The sequence below is a fragment of the Mus caroli genome, chromosome 19 (genome assembly GCF_900094665.2).
Source record: "Mus caroli chromosome 19, CAROLI_EIJ_v1.1, whole genome shotgun sequence".
NCBI lineage: Eukaryota > Metazoa > Chordata > Mammalia > Rodentia > Muridae > Mus > Mus caroli.
Window position 1 is genome coordinate 24,736,636 of NC_034588.1, and position 20,012 is coordinate 24,756,647.

Sequence of the window (20,012 nt, forward strand, 5' to 3'; positions counted from 1 at the left end):
GACAGTGTAGCCTCTTACACAGAACACATGACAAATGTGTCCCCGCATACTTACATGTTCATAGGACCAATAAAAATATATTTCAAAAATGAAAGTGTATGACAGCATTTTATTTTTTTCTAACTGACAGAGACCACCATCGTCAGGCTACCTGCATTGCCGAAGCTCTTCAGGCAGAAAGGAAATAGCACTTGCAAATTTTGATTGACTCAAGGTAGAGCACTAGAATTCTTTTGGAATTATGAAGTTCATCTTGAATAAGAATGTTAAGGTGTCTTCTTAAAAGATAATAACAGTTTTCAAGGCTAGTCTTTGGGAAAAGCCGAGTGAAGAATAACTTAAGAAATGAAAGGGCTAGCTCGACCCTAGCCTATGTGTTCCCATTAATATCATGATTTATCTTTCTGTTTAGAGAAAGACCACTGTGGGACTGGAGAATGGTCCAGTGGCTAAGAGCATCTGCTGTTCTTGGAAAGAAGTGAGGTTTGGTTCCCAGCACCCAGGTCAGGTGCCTCTGACTACTGTGGGCGCCCCCACATCTATTATCCATTCCATAGACTCACACACATGCACATATATAAAAGAAATAGAAATAAATCTTAGAAAGAGAGAGTCAGCTATTGAATGGATCACAGGGCCCCCAATGGAGGAGCTAGAGAAAGCACCCAAGGAGCTAAAGGGATCTGCAACCCTATAGGTGGAACAACATGATGAACTAACCAGTACCCCGGAGCTCTTGTCTCTAGCTGCATATGTATCAAAAGATGGCCTAGTCGGCCATCACTGGAAAGAGAGGCCCATTGGACATGCAAACTTTATATGCCCCAGTACAGGGGAATGCCAGGGCCAAAAAGTGGGAGTGGGGGTGGGTAGGGGAGTGGGAGGGGTATGGGAGACTTTTTGGATAGCATTGGAAATGTAAATGAGGAAAATACCTAATAAAATTTAAAAAAAAGAATTACAAGAGATTATTAAATGATTTTTATTAAACTAATAAAGCTTATTTTAAAATTAAAAAATAAATAAATCTTAGAAAGAGAGAGAATTGCCAATCCCTACGCCCAGCAAGCAAGGTACTGGGGTTATAAGATTGGAGAGTGTTCCTACTTAGAAAAAATAAATAAATTGGTTTATCATTTATCAAGTAATAGTAAGGTGGAATAAATAAACCTGTGACTGCCATAGCTGACTGCCTTGAGAGTCTTCAGGTCTTCAGGTTGATGCTCAGCATAGGCCAGGCACAGCCAGGTCCCAGATGAAAGGAATGGGTACAGAGTTCAAGATCCCCCAAACATCTAGAGCCTACTGCCCAGATTTCCAGAAAGCAGCGAGCTCCAAAGAGTGGAGACGGAGCCCTAGAGCCATGTTAGCCCCACCTCCACCCCCCTTGAGTACTTATTTGTAAGGCAGTCATTTCTTCACACATTGTAGCAAAATGCTTTAGGCTAGGCTGGACACATAACATGCCAAAAGTCTTTGAGGAAATTAGAGATCACACACGCGGTTGAGAGCTGATGAGGAAACTCACAATTCATTGAGCAGGTAGGAGGGTATTTAGAATGCTACCCAGCTGGTAGTCACTGTCCGCTGGCAGCTTCTGTTCCCACCACCCCCATGTCTGGTAGCAGCCAGCAGAGGCCGAGGGTGGGTAGACGTAGCAGTAAGCAGCGCCCTCTAGTGTTACAGTCCTGATGCAGGTTTCAGGTATCAGGATCCCCAGCCACCGCTATATGAGTTAGACCAGTTTCTCAGTTTCTGGGTCGCAACCGCAACCCCTTTTTATCAGATATTTATACTATGATTCATAACAATAGCAAAATTACAATGATGAAGTAGCCACGAAAGTAATTCTATGGTTGGAAATGCGGGTGAGGGGTTCACCACAACATGAGGAACTCTATAAAAGGTTACAGCCTGAGGAAGGTTGAGAACCACTGGGCTCAATTCCAGGGGTATTCCTGGGTCTTGGTTGTAGCTAACATTGCAAGCTGGTCTTGCTTACTGTTGGGATTCTGTGACAGCTGTGTTAGAAATTTTGTGTTGGTCTACAGTTTCAGGATTCCTTACCTATTAAAGCCACCCAGTGTTATAGCTCTTGGCCAGGTGTCTCAGACTCTTGGCCTCAAGGAGTTGACACTTCTTTAAAACTCATCCAGAAACAAGGGTATAAGGAATGTCTGGCACCAGGAGGCAAAGTTGCCAGCCACGCATCAACCCCAATTCACAGCAGTTTTCTGGACACCAAGGCCCGCAGTTTCTTGTTTCTGGCTCCTTGCAGCTTTAATTCTTCCATTTCAGCTCTCCTGCTATTTCTCTATGTCCACCACCCGTCTCCTGCTGCCCACACTCCTTCCCAGCCTGTGTAAATCAGTCACTGTGGCCACACAGCTGCCTCTGCCACCACCCGACTCTCTGCTGTTCTGTTCTAACAGCACAGCCTGCATGGCTAATCTAAGAATGTACCATTCAACACAAGTCTTTTGTTGGGTCTGCGGCAACACCAGAAGAGGCATCACGGGAGGGTTTGCCAGCTGACATACCAACTCAACAAGAATAGCCTTACAAAGCCTGGGAGTGGGTATTTGGACCAATCCAAACCATGTCACAACACCATTCACAGGCATTTCCCCAAACTTCAAAGACACTGACCACTTTCTGAAGAACTGTTGGCTATTTGTGTTTCTTAACTAGAGGAGCTGATATTGGTGTTTGGATTTGTGTAGAGGAATTTTATTCCAGCAACATGGCTGCTCTGGCAAGAGAACACATCCAAAGACTTTATAGGCTTGTGTGATTTGCTGGAATACAGACATGCCTTCAATCCCAAGAGACAGAGTCAAGCAGATATCTGAGTTCAAGGCCATCCTGATACAGAGAAAGTTTTAGGTAAAGAGAAGCTTAGGTCCAGGCATGGTGGTACATGCCTTTAATCCCAGAACTCAGGAGACAGAGACTCACAAATCTCTGAGTTCTAATCAGGCAGTTCGGTTGAGTCACTGAACTGATAAAGCAGTGAAGTGGAGTGGAATTCATGGCAGTTCAGTTGATGAAGTTCTGAGGCAGATAGAAGGAGAATTTTACAGAAACAGGTTGCAGAGAGAATAAGCTAGACACAGGTGAAGAAGACACAATAAGCCAGAGAATGAGAATGAGCCCAGAATACTAGAATAGATTGCTAGAGTTAGCTTGAGGCCAAGAGGAACATTTTAGTCAGAAGCCGAAAAAAGCCAGTTTGAATCAGTCAACTTGGAGAGGAGATGGAGCCAGGAAAGCTGAGTTGAAGCAGCCAGCCAGAGTTCAGAAAAGGCTAGAAAGGGTGAGCTTATTCATCATTAACCCTCTGAGATGACAATTACATTAGGCAAATAAAACTTACTTCTACAGCTTTGCAATTATATATATATATATATATATATATATATATATATGTTAGTACCCAATCCAGTGTAGTTGACAAGGCTATTTCCCATTCTATAGGCTGTCTGCTCACTCTTGCTGTGCTGAAGTTTTTTAACTTCATACAATCACATTTGTTATTTTGGGGGTTGTTTCTGGTTGTGTTGGAGTTCTTCCTTGCCTATGCTTACATCATGAAATACTTCCACTATGTTTTCCTCTAGCAGGTTCAGTGTCCGTTTGATCCATTCCGAATTGAGATTTTTGTAGATTGAGAGACATGGATCTGATTTCATTCATCAACATGGGGAGATCCAGTTTTCCCAGAAGCCTTTATTACAAGCTGTCTTCTCCTCCAATGTACTTTGACACCTTCGTCAGAAGTTAGGAGTCTGTATCTGGGTGGGATTACTGCTGGCTCTGCCATTCTATTCCATTTGCCTTCATTGTTGGCTTTACCTCTATGGCTCTGTGATGTAATTTGAAGTCAGAAAATTTCCTCTGTGATATTTCCAATATTGCTGTATCTGCTAAGGGTTGCTTTGACTATCAAAGGTATTTTGTCCTTGCCAATAAATATTAGTATTTTTTTCTAGTTTTGTACACAACATTGATAGGATTCCATTGGGATTGTGCTGCAAATGTAGATCACTTTTGCCAACACAGCCAGTTTCACTATTTCAAATCCATCATCTGTCATCTTCTAGTATCCTCACCTTCTTTCTTCAGTGATGCATAGTTTTAAAGTAGAAATCCTCCTTGGTTGGCTTTATTCCTAGAGAGTTTGTGTTTGTTTGTTTGTTTGTTTGTTTGTTTTAAAACAACTGTCATAACCGTTATGGGATTTTAATGACTCACTAAGTCAGCAAATTTCTCATTTCTATGATTTCTGTGCTGAGAAGTTGGTGTGTCTTGTTGGTTTTCATGTTGATTCTGTAAATTGGTAGTTTACTAAAAATGTTTATCCAGTCCAAGAGATGACTGGCAGAGTCATAATGGCTGCTCGAGAACAGCATTATGTTGTATACAACAAGGAATACTTTGGCTTATTTTGCTCCTTTATCTTCTTCATCTTTCTCTCATTTTACTGCTCTGGGTAAGGTTTTAAGGGACGTATTGAGGGGAGAGAGTGGTGCCTTGCCTTATTCCAGCTATAACAGGAAGTGCTCCGCTGTGGGGGTGTTCTTTCTGTTCCTAGTTTTTTCAGTTTTTTTTTATCAGACAGGATTATTGGTCTTTGACAAAACTGTTTTATACATGGATTGAGACGATCATGTGACTTCTATTCTTATGTCTACTTATACATTGTAGTACACATATTGAGTTGTATACCCTGAACCATCATTGCATGCTTGGAATAAAACCAACTGGAGCAATGCTGTATCAAACTCTTAACATCTCTAACTCACTTTGCCTGATTTTCTCTGAGGAACTTTGGACTTTTGCAACATTTGAGCCTAAGGGTTACGCAGCATTCATAGAATGGCTGATTCTGTTCCTTCCCTCTCTATCTGTGGGAAACTGTGGGAGTGTTGGTGCCTGCTCCTTAAGGGCCCAGTAGAACACAGCTGTGGATCTTTCCAGTTCTAGGCATTGTAATTTGTGGAAGACTTCTAATTATTGCTTCCAGCTCAATGATAGTTAATTTTTTTTTTATTAAACTGCTCACATTCTCTTGATTTAATTCCTGTAGGTCATGTTTATCTAGAAATTGAACAATTTCTTCTGGATTTTCTAGCTTTTCTGGATATGTTTTCAGGATTTAACTAAAATAGGCGGGCATCTTTCCCTTTTCCTCCTCTAATTTTATTAGAGTGTGTCTTCTTGTGGTTAGTCTGGTGGGTCTGGTTTTTTTTGTTTTGTTTTGTTTCATCTTACTTGTTCTTTAAAAAAAACAATTACTTGGCATGTTCTATGCATTTTCATTATTTTATTTTATCAGCCTCTGTCTTAATTTTACTTATTAACACAGCTTTTTAGATTTGGATTGTTCTTGCATCTTGAGATGCATCATTGTGTGATTTGAGGTCTTGCTAATTTTTGATGTGTGCACTCATAGATATAACTTTCCATAAAGAACTTCAGTGACTGCAGTTTAAAGGTTTTGGAAAAGTTACACTTTAGCTTTGTATGAGACTAGAACACATATTTTTATATGAGTCTAGAACATTTTAACTCCCTCTATGACCGATCATCCCGGCACATTATCCTGTCTTTATGAACTTTATCTAGTTTCTACAACTTTTCTTCGCTCTGATTCCTAGTCTTACTGCACTATAATCTGAAAAGATATAAAGAACTATTCTGATTATCTTGTGTTTGGTAAGACTTGATTTTTGCAGACTGTGGTCATTTTGGGGGAAAGTTCCATGAATTGCTGAGAGGAGTGTGCAATCGTTACCAGTCAGCAAGAATGTTCTGTGTGTCGCTCCTTCACTGAGGTATAGCTTAACTCTGAGGTTTCTTTGCTGATTATGTTTGGATGACTTATCTAGAGATGAAAACGAGACATTTTTGCATCAGGTGTTTTTCCCAGTTTAGGAATAGATTTTTTTCTTCTCTTCTTCAGGAGCTCACAGGGGTCGGTTTCTGTTCTCCCGCTTTCCTCCAAATCCTCTCTATACTTTTGTCTCATTTTTAAATTTCAGGTTTAATAAATTAATTTGCTTGCATCTGTGCGTGCACACACATATGCCACAGGACAACTTGAAGGAGGCCTTTCTCTCTCTCTATCATGTGGGTCCTGAGGATCACATTCAGGCCCTCAGGCTTGGTAGAAAGTCCCTGTATTGAGCCATCCCAAGGAGTCCATTGCATCTTGACGTTTGACCAGTTCTAACCATTGCCCTCTTCCCAAGGAAGAACTAAGAAAGTACACATGAAATTCACTTTATTGTTAGCTATGAAAAGGTTTGAAAATTGCAAAATGAGGAAGAAAATGTAACTGCCAGCTAAGTGAATTTAACACACTAATTAGGTTAAATGTCTCCCAAACACCTATACATGCCATGTCTTGTTAGATGTGTGCCCTGATCTAGATATCTCAGCTGCTGGCCCTCAGTGCTCTGGTTGTGTGGACTGTTTACAGCCCATCCCAAGCCCGTGTATTTTTAAGAAATACATATACGGTGGTCACAGAAGGAATTGCCTGCAGGGACCAGGCAGAGGCAAGAAGAGTGAGCTGAGACCCAGGAGACGGACACGGTAAAGAGAAGCACAGACAGAGAGGAGAAGCTGGCCACCTCCTTGGCATGCAGCACACAAGCCCAAAGGAAGATGCTAAAATTCCCGAGAGAATCATGAAGCTGGGTTTTGGTGTGAAGTTCTCAAAGTACTCTATATGCACTTGACTCATGAAAGCATTCAGGGGGTCAAGCAAGACTCATCTCCAAGAGGCAGGTAGCCAGATGTAGTTGGAACCTCTGTGTGACTTTTAAATTGATTTCACATGAACACCCTCATGCACAATCTTTCTTGTTTGATTTTTTTTAACTTTTAGATAATTATAGATTTTTGTCAAATATAAGAAATAATATAAATAGAATCCATGTGCCTGATATCTAGTATCCTGGAATGATTATGACTGGAAAAACAACTATATAATATCACAACCAAAATTTATTCTTTAAACATTTATCTTTATGTTACCTTCAAAAATATAAGTAGTTACCACACAGAGAGACAGATGGTAGATCTTCTGAATTGCCTAGTTGAATGATGGCATATTTAACAATACAAACTTTCTTCTTCCAAGTTTATTTTTTTAGCTACATAGCAACTGGGTATCAGACCACAAAAATTTGTGTGTGTGTGTTATATGTATATATGCAATCATACACATACATGTGTGCGTGCATGCATGTGTGTGTGTGTGTGTGTGTGTGTGTGTGTGTGTGTGTATTCTGCCTATTCACCATGTATTTTGATAGCTGCTTGGTATTCCTCGTTATTAATGTAGTTTTATTTTTCCCAAGTGTGCCTGGCTCAATGACATTATTTTTTTTTAAAGCTACTTACTCTTAAAGATAATTCTGTGAAAATCATGTTAGGAATGTGTCTTTTTAAAATTTGCTGCTGTGCCTTACAGATAGATCCTTGCAAGTAGGTTACCATGTTATACCACCACAACATAGTGGGCTGTTCTCCCTCTTGCCAAGAGTATGCTGCTAACATTTGGATGTTTTTCAAATGTGAGTGGTGAAAAATAGTAACTCAGTTTGGTGTAAATTCGGATTTCTCTATTTGTTTAGGTTTAAGCCTCTTTCAAATAGACAGGCACCATTTCCATCTGACTTTCTGCGAATCGCTTCTAGCCCAGTGTTCTGAGTCACTGGCCTCTTCCCTGCTTCTCCTTACACACTAGGAAAGTTAAACCTCTCTGAGCATTATAGGGTGTGAGAATTTTATTCTCCCAAGCTGTCACCTTCCCTCTTACATACTTGCCAGTATCTACTTTACCAGATGATTTTGTTAAAATGATCAAATGAGTTCATATTATTCCTCGTTGTGTCTGAAATTTGAGCCTTTGGGAAAGCTTTCTTTAGCTGCGTGGTACCGATGCTGGTCCGTTTTTCTCCTAGTAGTCATACAGGTTCATTCCTTGTTATGGTTTGGATGTGAAAGGTTCCCCGTGGGCTAACGTGTTTGAACACTTGGTCTCCTGCTGGTGACATTGTTTGGGAGTCAGAACCTTTTCTGAATGGGGCCATGCTGGAGGAGATGGGTCTCCTGCTTTTGGTGGTTTCTCTCTCTGCAACCTCAGGCTACAGTTATCATCCCTCCCCTACCACGGTGGACTACGATCTCAGACCCAGGACCAAAATAAGTTTTCTCTGCCTTAAGCTGCTTCTTGTCAGGTATTTGGTCAGTTATGACAAAAAAAAAAAGTTCACATTTAATTTCTAAATTTAACCAAAAGTATGTTAATACACTGGTCCAATTAGTACCATTTTCCGTGTGCTTATCTGTGTATCTCAGTGCCATTTACCTGTTCTCAGTTCTCTGAGGAACTATCTTTGCTGTCACTAAATTCACACCCAGCTAAAGTCTATTGTATATTTTCTACTGTCTCTAATGTGCCTGCTTTCCAAGTGTTTGACTATAACCACTCTGTAGAACACGGGGCTGTGAGGTAAGTCTAATCTGTACTTGTTTGCTTCTTGTCTTCTGCAGTGTTTCCCCAAATTATACGGACTACGTACCACGTGATCAGATCAGCATACATAAGCTTTCTCTCTTGGGCAGAAGCAGAAAAAGTAGAATTCTATTTCCGAGGTTCTGTGTTAAATCTGTATTCTAAGAGACACGATCACGTTGCGAGACTGTCATCCTAGAAGCTCGCAGCATGCCGCACCTGTTTTCCTTCTTCAAGGATATTTATGTCATACACTGGAGGAGTATTCTACTGCCCGAGATATAGGCTGTGGGCAATGGGTGCTGATATTTTCTTTTATGCTGTTAATATCATACATAGAGTCTGTATTAGTTACTTCTTTGTTGCTGTGATAAAACATCGTGATCAAGGCAACTTACAGAAGCAGGACTTGATTTTAGTGTATGTTTCCAGAGGGTTGCCGTCCATAATGGTGGGGCAGAGGCAGCAGGCAGGTATGGGCTGGAATGGGATGCTGGAAGATCACATCTTGAACTGACAGCACAGAGTGAAAGAGTAAAATGCAAGTAGGAAATCTTATGCTCTCAAAAGAAGCATCCAAGAGTCCAAGGCTGTGGGGGCTTCTCATTCAAGCCACAGCCCAGTCTTCCCCTTTATTCATTGTCTGGGTTGTTTTTGTTTGCACAAGTGTTGGTAATCAGTTTTCAGACATCAGTCTGATGTGCCAGCTAACGAAATTCCAAGGGTTGTAGCTCCTTCCATTCATTCTGCCATGGGTTAGAGATAGGAAAGGAGACTGTTAACCTCCTTATTTCAGATGACTGCATTTTTAACAGCGTTTTCAGTTAACCTCATTGGCAAACACACTAACCATGGCGCTGAAGAGTGATAAAAATGATAATCTTGTTCCTGACTGTTCTGGGTCAGGCTATTGTTGGCCCATATTTTCTGGCCTTTGAGCTGTATCAATAAAGACAATACAACACAATTTCTATTGTATTGCTTCTAGAAGGTCTGGGTTGTCTCATCTCTTTACTACTTCTGTGTTGATCATATAATTTCACCTTGTTCCTTACCTCTATCAAATTAACAAATTAAGTTGATTTTCCAATACTCCTAAAATGAAACCTTTTGAACAATTAAAAATGTTCCATTGGAAACAGGCTGGCATGGTGTTAAAAAATCTTTAATCTCAGCACTGTGGGGGCAGAGGCACACAGATTTCTGTGAGTTGAAGACTAGCCCATTCCACACTGTGAGTTCTAGGCCAGGTCAGGTGAGGCATAAGAGCCTATCTCAAAACCAACCAAGCAAACAAACAAAAAACAAGAAATGTTGCACTGGAGTCTGTTTATTAAATTTCTGTAAAGCTTTTTATATCAGCAGTTATAGCTAAGACTTCACTTTTTATGAACTCTATATCCTATGGGGGATAGAAGATAATTTTTATAAAGATATTCTTGTTTAGTTACTTTTTTGTTTCTGTAATAAAATACTGTGACCAAGAGCAACTTAAGCAAAATTATTTTAGCTTACTGTCCACCACCTGGGGACCAAGTTTTCAAAGGCATGAGCCTAAGGGAGATTTTTCACTCAGAACAGCACAGCTGTTTTCTCTACTTTTGAAACTGTTTTAATATTCCTAATATTATGGAGTCTTTAAAAGGTTTGATAGAACGTGAGTGTTGGACACGTGGAACTTAGTACTCAAGAGGGAGAAGCAGGAATATTCTAAGCTTGAGACCAGAAAGGGTACCCAGCAAAGTCCTTGACTCGAGAAAGGAAACAAAAGCATTATTGTGTTGTTCTGCCAAGGCACAAGTCTGCTCTCCAGAGAGTTGCAGCCTTCCTTAGGCTAGGACAGCTCTCCTGCTCTCATAACCCAAGAGGTGAGGGGCAAGGGTGGGGAGTGCATCAGCCCCACATCTGTGCCACCTCACAGCAGATGAATGGGGCCAGCTCTCCCAATCTGTCGCCCTCAAGGTGGCTCACCTGTGACCCCACCAACAGAGTCTGCTCTGGTGCACTATTCAAGCATGATACTCCCCTTCTGTGCTGCAGGGACAGAGTTAGCTCTCCCACACTCATGCACCTGCAGGAAGCTTTCCCGACTGCTGGAGGTTGGGGAGGTATCACCTCTGTGCCCGTACCACACCTTGGCAGAGTCAGCTCTCCCTCACAATCTCAGGGCTGCCTCACCCATACTCCCACCACGAGGGTCAGCTCTACCGTGCTTCCTGGGCGAGGAGCAGGGCCTTGCTGTGTTGCTGCCAGATGGGAGGTGGGGCCAGCTCACCTGAACGCTGCAGTAGGTGAGAGGTAAGGCCAGTTCTGCACAGCCCCTGGACATCATGGTCCCCGATGGCTTCCTCAACCAGAGGTGCTCCCATGTTCTCTCGTGAGCCACGGCCATCAGACTCTGACCCCGACGACCCCTGCATAGCCACGGATACAGACATGACCCTCAGTAGCAGCTCAGGTTGGAACCTCACCATGGTCCCACGTGGCAGAGCTAGACACTCATAACAAGCTACTCCTCTCCACCCTCGAGTCTCCAGTTCCTACTCTCTTCATAACGCTAAAGGTGCTCCACGTCTCTTTCTCTCCCATCTGACTACTGGGTGGCTCCCGCTGTAGGCTAGGCACACAGCTGGTGGGTCCCCGCGGTGCTGTGGTGTGGTAGTATGTGTGTCTATGGCTCCTGGGATGTAGGGCAGGGCTGTGGGCGTCTTTCCCAGCCAGCAAGCACCACACGGCATGGCTGAACTCAGGTCTCTGACGCCTCCTGAGCCATCCTGAGTGCGTTTGGTTTGATTTGATTTTTATTTGTCCTAGGCAGTAAACAGCTTTGGCTATTAAGCTAAGATGAACAAAGGACTGCCGACTGACCTGTCCCTGACTGATATAAGAACGACACCACCAACAAGGTGTCTTTTTGCCCATTGCCAGGGGGTGCAAAGAAGTTCTATTAATTATTTAAATTTTCACTTTAATATGTTTTTTTCTCCTTGCCAGTACAGTTTGGTAGATTTGTTTCCCCCCCCCCTTTTTTTTTTTTTTTTGATTTAGATAACTTCTTTCCGTTTTCTCTGAACATAAGAATTTAGAAATGTATTCAGGGGGTAGAGAGATGGTTCAGTGGTTGACTGTTCTTCCAGTGGTTCTGAGTTCAATTCTCAGCAACCACATGGTGGTTCACAGCCATCTGCAATGGGATCTGATGTCCTCTTCTGGTGCATACTCTCATATATAAAACAAATCTTTTCTTTTTTTTTTTTTTTTTAAGAAATGTATTCAGTTGTTTTCAGAACTGTAATAAATACAATAGAAAGCTGTTTGGGAGACTGCCGGACTTTGGGAGGTTGGGGACTTGCTGGAGGAAATGGGTCTTGCAGAGCGAACCCTGGGGATCATGGCCTGCTTCTGGCCATTCCTCTCTGCGCTTCTTGGCCTGCAGAGATGTGAGCGACCCCAGGCTCCTGTCACCACAGTGACAACACAATACCTTCCCTGCCACCTTGGAATGTGCTCCCTAGAACAGAGTCAAAATAAATCCTTCCTGTCAGTGATATATCCAAGGATGACTTAAAGTTCTCATACTCCTGCATCTGCCTCCCAAATGCTAGGATTACAGTGCTAGACCCAAATGCTAGGATATTTTACTATACTGGAGATCAAGCCCAGGGCTTTACCTGGGCTAGAAAAGCACTCTACCAACGGAACTATACCCTAGCCCAGTGGCCTTATTTTATGTTAGATTTTGGAACCACCTGGACTTCTTCTTCTATATGTGTTATAAATATAATTTTATCTTTTCCAAATGCACAGCCAGTTGTCCCAGAATCATTTATGTAAAAGTTCATTTTTTTTTCCTCTGCTAACTTTAGTTCCATATGTATAATCTGCCCTTGGTTTATCTGAATTCAATTTCTAGACATTTTAATCCACTCAGTTCACCCTCACATTTCAGTTCATTTCAGAGGTTTTATGAAGTGTCTCAAAGTACTGTGGGGCTACTTTGGAGGCCCAACTTTATTCTTTTTATTGTTTTTCTGGCCATTTATTTTTCCGTATAAACCTTAATATCAGCATATCTAAATTTAATTCTTCTCAAAAGCTTGTGGAAAAAGAAAAAAAGATGGCTAGGTCATAAGCTCTAGGGGAGAACAAATATTGTTATTAAATTGATATGGTAGTACATTTACCTCCTTAATTCTTGTAGATTAGTGGAATTTTTTTTTTCAAACTGGGCAGTTTTATCTTCCTTTACAACTTAGTAAATACTTGATGACTGCATATAGGGTAAGGCTGCTCGGTGGTTCAGAAAGACCCCAGTGACGGTGTTTTCCTGACAGGGTGTGGTCTTCAGTAGTGAGTGGAAAGACGTGTATGAGTAACGTCACTGTCAGACCAGCAAGACCGCATTTATGCACCCGTCGTTCTCAGGATTGTTGGTAACTTGGGCGTACTTTCCCCAAATCACCTTGCCTCCTTGTGTCACAAGACCCAACTCGCTCACATTCACTTCAATAACTGTACCTTTGGTGATCACCCCCAGGGTTGTATATAATGGGGATGATGGATTCTTTTTCACACCGAGAATAGGCAGGCAAAAGGTAGCTTTCAGCTCAGGGTGTGTGACATGGGCTTTTTTGAAACGTAGACCCATAGGCCTAATGAATCTTTCATATTTAGGTGGTTTTCTTGTAAAGCCATCACCAACAAAGCAGACTTTAGTAACCATTCTCTTCCATGCCTTCTTTTTCCTTTTTCCTGTTCGAATAACTTTCAATACTTCTGTTTCTCCTTGGGCACGAACTTTGGGTAGAGGGACCTCCCATTTTCCCGCCTTTTCTTTCCGCTTCTGCTTAATCATGTTAGAAAGGACTTTTGCTCTGGACTGCCCCTCTCTGTCCAGCAGATAGGCGGGGACTGCTCCCTGGGGAGTCTTCTCATCATCCTTCTGCTTGGTGTTTCTCTTCTCGTGCATCTTAATAGTCTTTTTCATTTGTATTTTCTCGGCATGGCGCTGTTTATGGTAGAGCTTAGCCTTCAGGCCAATCATTTTTTTTTGCCTTCTTTGAACGTTCATGGGCTTCCCGGCCTTCTTTCTTTCTCTTTTTCTCATGGTAGTCCAAACGATATCCATATCGTTTGCAGTGCAATTCAATATATTCATTTTGTGGCATGATGACAGCCGCGGAGCACCGGTCCACGACCTCCCGGGCCTCAAAAAACTCTTAATTTCTGGATGTCACTGGTCCACGAGCCTGCCTCGTTCAGCCCGGGACCAGAAAGGGATTAGTGGAATTTTAAACGGGCATCAGAAAAGCTTCTTTTTCTAGTAGATGACAATTAACACAGGGACTCACAACTGGTCAGCATGAAGGAGGAGAAAAGGTTGCGGAGTGTTCAGCTCTGAATGAGACTTCTGTATCACAGCCCCATCCCCACCCCCACCCCCATTCCCACCTCCACTCCCACCTCAAGTGGTCATAGGTCATCTCAGAAGATGGGTAGAGTGAGCCAGACATCTACAGTAGAATAGTATTGGCTGGATATATCAGAGCCATCGACGACGTGAACTTACAGTGGCTATGACTACAAACATTAAGACCTGTGCAGGATCAAGACAGCTAAAATATCCCATCATGGATCAGGGAGGTCTTAATGAAGCCTCACAATGACCTGCATATCTCTTGTCAATTCGTAGCTGCTGGAAAAAGATTCAGTTTTCTTCAGAAATGCAGCCCTTGAGACTATACCCATTTCTAATAGATGGTCTAACAGCTACGTACATATCTACACGCTCACATGTGCCCCTGTGCACACACACACAAACACACACACACAGACACACATGCTTGCACTATGTGGACCAGGTGGACCTCCAGGGGCTTAATAAAAAGACACATGAAGTTTGGAAGCAGAGGCGTTTGGGGACAAAGAGAAGAGATTGAAGAAGAAGAATTGAGGAATTATATTTGATCAGAACACATCATATGAACACACGAAATTCTCAAAAAATCATTAAGAATACTGTGCCACCCAATGAAACATTTTTACGACTGTTAGTTCTGAAAGCCCTCGTTATCTATCCTTTGATAACATAGGCTTACTAATGTGCTAGTAAATGGTTTCTATACAGCGTTATACCTACGATATCAGAACACTTACATGTAGTTAAAGATTTTCCAAAAAACTGCAGGTGTCCACCAGTAGTTGGTAAACAGAAGTAAAAGCATGGAAGGGGTTGGCATGGGGCCAGTAAGTGGTGTCCAGTAAGTGACGTGTCCTCCCTTGGATTTCCTTAGATTGGTTTGTTTTGTCCAATCCAGATGTGTTAGTTTTTGTCTTATCTGATTTTATTTTATTACTACCCCCTAGAAGACTGCTTTCCAATGAGAGACAAAAAGGGAGTGGATCCAGATATGAGGGGTGGTGGGAAGGAGTTGGGAGGAGAGGCAGGGAAAACCGCAATCAGCATATATTATGTGAGGGGGAAAAAATCTATTTTCAAAAAAAAAAAAGGAAAATAAAAGTGGCTGACCAACTGAAGCGACGTTAAGTTTGTACTCTTTGGTCTTCATGGGAAGAAGTGTCCCTCTATGCCCCAAAGGAACTGCACATGTTAGAAGTCATAGGACATTTTTTTCTGTTAATTTTAAGACAGAGTCTTGCCATGTATCCCACCTGCACCTCACATGCCTCCTGCCTCCGCCGGCCAGGTGCTGAGATTGAAGACGTGAGCCACCAAGGCTGGCCCTGGAATCCCAGGAAGCTTTGTAGAAATGGTGCTATGTGCAAGTTGCAAAAATGTGTTGTCCATGAGAACGGAGGTGACCAAAAGTGTACTAACACACCTAGGAAAGAGTCAGGGTTGCAGAGGGAACCCGCACATCCTTTTTACAACACCTAATGGGGCTTAGTCTCCAAGTCACTGTGAATTAGCATAACTGCATCTCTTCATTGTCAAGTTATTCTTTGAAAGTTCAGACACATGTTCTAATTAGGAAGAATTTATTCCCAGAGGAACAAAATTAACTAATAAAGGCAAGAGGAGCTTGATTAATTTATGAAAAGGCTATAGACCAATTAGTTCATTACAATAGTGCTAAATAAAACTCCCAGGGCCATGCTTTCCAAGGAACAGAACCTCCCTCCTGCTCTAAAAGCCACTCAGTTACTCACTGTTGGGGCCCTCTTGTGTACCTTTCTAGGACGACAGAAATGATGGGGTCACAATCTCAGACCTAAAGAACTGAGTTGAAAGAGTCAGAATTTGGGGGAATGTGAAGAAAGCAGACACGTAAAACAGGAAATGTTCATCATCAGACAACACATAATCTATCCAACTGCCAAGATCTAAGTCTTTGGTGGGGTAGGGATGGGCAGAAAGTACAAAAATAAAATTGACTGTTGCTGAAACTAAAAAGAACTAGGCTGAAAGAATGCATCCTGGACCGGAGAAATGGCCAGGGGTTAAAAGTGCTTAGGACTTTTGTAGAGGACCCAAGTTCAATCCCCAGCATCCCCATGGGACAATCTGTAACTCCAGCTCCAGGGACCTGCAGATCCAGGGACCCTCCTCCACCTTCTAACGGCTCCTTCAATCTCAGGCATAAACCCATACATAATTAAAAATAAAATAAAGTAAGATTTTTAGAAATAGATATTCTAAATATATTTTTTTGAGAAGACATTTGTAAATGTGGCACACTGGATATTTAGTGGCTTGAACTCCAGATTACATTGTTTATGATCTGAGTTTGGAACTTCCTTCCATCTCCCTGAGCCAAGTCTCCTAGAGCTATTACCCCATGAATTAAAAGCTTAATATTGGAATCTGTAGTTGTCTTACTGTCTGCTCTTCTGATGTGCCACTCCTAAGCCTAAGAAAATAGAATTCAGATCCAGTGGAATAAGACAATAATTTTTCTCCCACTCAGAGACAACTGTCTGTATAGGGAAAGCCAGTTTTATCAACGGAAAGTTCACAAAGGAATCCCAGTCCACAGCAGCACCGTCACAGGACGAATCTGCATCTTGGTAGCTGGGGTGCAGTCCATCTTTGCTTTTTCCTCCTGGTGTCTCCGGTTCATCGCTCACCTGCACCTCAGTCCTTTTCCAGGTATGGTAGGATTTCACATTAATTTACACTATTTGCAAATATCCTGGCATCTGTGGTGGAGTGTCGGATAGGGTTAGGATGTGAGCACACAGTGTTCACCGTTCACATTCACAGACCTACTTGTGGAGTTAGCATTTGATTTCCTGCCACCAAAGATTGGAGACATGCACGCTCTTGAAGCCTGAACACAGCCCATCTCTACTTCTTTGAAAATAAAAATCTAAGCCCATGCTGGTGCAAATGTCAAGGTTTGTTGAAATATCCTTGAGTTTGTTTGGGTGGGTGGCTTGGTTTTTGTCTCCTAAGAGGAAAAGGTCCTTTGGGGGTCCAGTGTCTTTGTTCCCTGCCTTCCTCTCTCACTATTTCTCTGTCTCTGTCTCACACTAATTCCTATTGCAGCCGCTAAAGTGTCACTTCAATTTCCAGGTTTTGAAACCACTGCTTAGTCCGTGTCCCCTGTGAGTCACTCAATAAAAGTATTTGGAACAGTGTTGGAACATAAACACAAAACAAAAACTTCTCTACAAAGAAGGGACAGTGGCTACGCTGCCCTCTGAAGACATGAGGTTGGGTGACACAGTGTTGACAACAAATGAAACTTAAGTTCCCTCAGCACAGTAACTTTCTGGATAAGCAGGGGCCCCCTACACACTTCTCCCCCTAGAGTGAGGCCGGGGACCAGAGGCATGTTTGGGTTCCTCTTCTGTCCCACGGCTACCCACAGCTCTGTTGAGAGACCCTCTGAGGCTTCAGTATGAATTTTTTACTTCTTCAGTTCAACTGCAGACACCTGAGGGTCTTGGAACAGATTGAATCTGACTACCGAGATCACGAAGAATGATTCTTCCTGGGGCACTTGGCAACACAACTGCCAGAAGCACAATGCACATTGTTCTCAAACAAGCCTCAAGGAAGCTGCTCTGGAGAAATGATTCTGATTAGGACATAAGCCTTGTGAACTAGCAGCTTTCTTCTGTTCAGTACTCATGACCGGTAGACTTTGAGGAAACTCTCAAAGATTTCTCCCTCCAATACATTCCCTTCCCAATGTGTAAAGAATAGAGGAAGGTCATAGGATGATACTTCCATGATTGGGCTAAGTAAGACCTTTCAGTACCTCTCCATCTTAATACACACCCCCCCTTCTTTTCCTGGTTTTGATGAAAGAAGCCATCATGTTAAGCAAACCCATGTATCTTAGTTAAGGAGTCTGCTCCTGTGATAAATATCATGGCCAACTGCAGCATGAGGAGGAAAGGATTCGTATGAGCTTACAACTTTTTTTGAAAGTACAGCTGAGAGGGAAGTCAGGGCAAGAACTCAAGGCAGGAACCTGGGAGCAGGACCTGAAGCAGACGCCATGATGGAACACTAGTTCTGAGCTTGCTCTTATGGCCTCCTCAGCCTGCTTCCAAATACAGCTTAGGGCTACAAGAGCAGGAGTGGTACCACCCACAGTGGGCCAGGTCCTTCCGCATCAACCATTAGTCAAAAACACAAAACAAAACAAACCTGTCCCCACAGGCTTGCCCATAGATTAACCTGATGGAGCATTTTCTCAAATGAGGTTCCCTCTTCTCAAATGACTCTGGCATATGTCAAGTTGACAAAAGTCTAACCAGGACACTATATGTTAAGAACTGTATGTGTACTCGAAGAAAAGAATTGAGACCATCCCGTCCAGGAAAGAGTCCTTGAAATACTACTTTAAGTCAATAGCCAACCCCTTCCCTAAATGTAGAAAGATCTCATCACTACCTCAAACAAAGCCTATGAGAGAGAGACACTGCAGCAAAGGACACTGCTAAGCCATGTCCAGAGTCCCTGCTGTAGAAACGTAAGTAAATCTGTACTATGTAAAGCTGCTAGGTTTGTGGTCATTTGTTACACAGTCATGGATAGTAACACATCGCTGTTTTCAAGCTCAGTGCCTTACATAGGGCCTAGATCTTAGTAGACATAGCACAATGAACCTACATGAACTTAGTTCTGTCACTCATATGGGGAGACACACTGAAGAACATTAGTAAGCTGTTCATCATAGCACTACAGCTCACAACACAACAAGGTGATTAAATCCAATCTTCCACCACAAACACTCGAACACAGGCAATTTTCTAAGATAAACATACAGTCGGTAAATAGAGTTTCCCATAACAAACATGTTGAGCAAGCTTTTTAGTTATCAGAATAGCTTCAAGGTCAACTCATGCTTCCTCAGAGACAAGAATAAGCGTTCTATAGTTACATTCAAAATACAGTTGAAGACCTTTTTTTTGCTCTCTGTACCAAAGAGACTGGCCAGGAACTCAATTTCATCAAGATTGCATTCCAAGTCTGCATCACCCGAGCTGTCGTGGTCCTTCCAACTCACCTACCCTTACCCTTATTCTTTCTGCCTTTCTGGTTCCTAATTGGAAATGTGCTCCAACCTCTTTGGAAGCCTCTGGGTCAACCTCTTCTCTTCGTCTCAAGGTTTCTCATTACATGCACTTGTGATCTGTGGCTTGTGATACTACAAGTTTTTAACCAAGCATGCATTTTATAAAAAATACTTTGATGTCTCATTGCCAGTTGAGAAGATTGTTATGGAAGAAAAATGTCTGTGCTACACAGTAATGGGCACAGCAGGAGCCATGCTTTTCCTCGGGAGGAGACCCTTTTGAAGTGTGCCCTTCAGATTTTGAGTTACGGTAAAAGAAAGACCCAAATATGCAAATGTCCAGGGTTAGAGCCTGCACCTTCAATAGCACTATAGACATGGAATAGCATAGCAAAGGGACCAGACGAAAATATCTTCCACAGAGCTAATATGGCAGCATTAACAACACAGTGAGTGTGGAAGACCTGCATGCAGTATGTCCATGGGTGTTTTTTGAGTGGCCCTTGAACGTAAGGTCCACAGAAAAGGTCAAGTTTGCATCATCACAGCAAAAAAAATTATTATTTTAATTAGATCATTTGCATATTCACTTTGCATTATTCTAAGTTTTACATAATCAATCGTATGAGGGAAAATTTTTACACCAGCTTCTGAGAGAGACTGAGGTTCTGGTAGGCTTGCTATACCCCTTAAGTTCACAGAGATGGTAAATGGGCAAGCCTGACCTGCCTGAGCTGCCCACCAGTCCTGTACCCCACGAAGCAGGAATGAAACTGGAGATAAGTCATTAACACCAGAAGAAGTACCTTCATCTCAGCACCTCATGGTACCTTCTTCAAAATTGACCATATAATTGGTCACAAAACAGGCCTCAACAGATACAAAAATATTGAAATTATCCCATGCATCCTATCAGATCACCATGGACTAAGGCTGATCTTTAATAACAACATAAATAATGGAAAGCCAACATTCACGTGGAAACTGAA

General features: G+C 42.3%; 2 pseudogenes; both read right to left on the reverse strand.

Moving 5' to 3' along the window:
• Positions 1-11,331: 11,331 nt before the first annotated feature.
• On the reverse strand, positions 11,332-11,463 carry LOC115030056 (annotated as a pseudogene).
• Positions 11,464-12,891: 1,428 nt separating this feature from the next.
• On the reverse strand, positions 12,892-13,775 carry LOC110285882 (annotated as a pseudogene).
• Between the last annotated feature and the right edge of the window lie 6,237 nt (positions 13,776-20,012).